General features: G+C 51.3%; 1 long non-coding RNA gene across 1 annotated transcript; it reads right to left on the bottom strand.

Moving 5' to 3' along the window:
- Nucleotides 1-203: 203 nt before the first annotated feature.
- LOC125547934 lies at nucleotides 204-1,038 on the bottom strand. Its single transcript, XR_007300844.1, has 3 exons — nucleotides 1,004-1,038; nucleotides 343-457; nucleotides 204-261 (listed from the first exon to the last, which is right to left on the bottom strand). It is a non-coding gene; the product is annotated as an uncharacterized LOC125547934 (long non-coding RNA).
- Between the last annotated feature and the right edge of the window lie 653 nt (nucleotides 1,039-1,691).

The raw sequence follows: 1,691 nt of genomic DNA, 5'->3' as shown, positions 1-1,691 counted from the left end.
CAAGACTTCTCAGATAGCTCTCCAGATCGTCCCTCCTGTGAGCAATGCCTTCCATTTTCTCGCCCTGGACGAGATTCGCCTTCTTCCAGCATGAGCACTCCTTGTTGGAGTCATTCAGAGCGGTCTTTAGCCTAGTATTCTCTTCTTCTAACTGGCCGACCGAAGCCAGCTTCTGTTCGGCCAGAGCGGTCTTGTCGTCAGCCTCCTTACGAGCAGCAGCCAAATCCTGATCCTTCTTCGCCAGAGCTTCTCTCAGTTTTTCTGCAAAGAAATGATGATTGATTCAGAAATAGCAGAAGGGTACTCAAGCCTAAAACTGACCAGTCGACAAACTCGTCGTACCAGCGGCGCCGTCTCTAACCTTTTGCAGCTCTGTCCTGGCCAGCTCCAAGTCAAGGTTCAGTTGAATCTGCTGCTTCTCCAAGTCAGCAAAGCGAGCTCCAAGATCACAAGATTTCTGAAATCAAAGGGGAGAAGTGATTTTTACAGCAAAAAACAACAAAGGCAATAATTACTAAGACTACGGTCGACTGCCCGCAGTCCACCATAGTCTCGGGGACTACACCAAGTGGGTGCACTTTGCATGCCCCCACCGGTTCTGTTCCCACTCGACCGGCCCGCCGAAGTCGAGTTCAAAAAAAAGGCAGAAAGAGAGAAAGTAGAATTCAGACTACAGTCGACTGCCAGTAGTCCACCGTAGTCTCGGGGACTACACCTAGTGGGTGCACTTAGTGTGCCCCCACCGGTTCTGATCCCACTCAACCAGACCGAGTGGAAGAGACAAACTACCAGTTTGGTTTATACATTCGGCAAAATATAAAGACTACAGTTGACTGCCAGCAGTCCACCGTAGTCTCGGGGACTACACCCAGTGGGTGCACTCAGTGCGCCCCCACTACTCCAAAAATTCAATTGACGCACCCAGTGGGTGTACAGATGCAAAGATTTTCGGAAAGAATCTTCAGGTAGCATATCCTAACAGAACAAGCGGCGACCAACTAACCTGAACGTTGCTCTGGAGAGCCGAGCTGGCATCATAGGCGGCTTGGCTGGCGTCCCGCACCGTCTTCATCTTCTCCATCATAATGCCCGCCTGGCGTATGGCTTCCCTAGCAGCATTCACCTCGTCCTCTGGGACATGATGGGTCGCAAAAACTGAAGGCGGGTCGACAGAGGCCTGAGCAATCGACGAAGAAGGCAAGGCACTCGGCAGTGGCTCGACGAAGGTAACAGAACCCCGATTGACGTCGCCAGTGTCCTGAACGACTGGTTCTGCCCTCGGCGTCGACTGTAGCGCCTCACTTACAGGAGCTCGCCTATTCTTCCTCGTCAAAGGCCTCTCGGGCTCCTCATCATCATCAGGGAGGTCAATAATGTTGGGAGTTGTGCAAAGTTCAATGGCCAAAATCATGTCACCCAATGATGCACATTGCAGTTGAATCGACCGAATAAAGATAGTATGGTAGAAATCATACCCGGATTAGAAGTGACCGCATCCTCCATCACCTCATCATCATCCCTGTAAGCTGAGATCCCGGAAGTGGCAGCGCTGACAATTCCAAAGTTCGCCCAGTTAAAACAAGAAAAACAAACAGTGCGGAGCGTCGAGTGAATACAAAGAGAGACACTCACGCGGAGGCAACGGGGATATCAATCTTGATCTTCGGCAACGCCTTCCGAGTCTTCGGCTC

The sequence above is a fragment of the Triticum urartu genome, chromosome 3 (genome assembly GCF_003073215.2).
Source record: "Triticum urartu cultivar G1812 chromosome 3, Tu2.1, whole genome shotgun sequence".
NCBI lineage: Eukaryota > Viridiplantae > Streptophyta > Magnoliopsida > Poales > Poaceae > Triticum > Triticum urartu.
The sequence above is the reverse complement of the archived record's forward strand: the minus strand, read 5'-3'. Positions and strand labels throughout refer to the sequence as shown.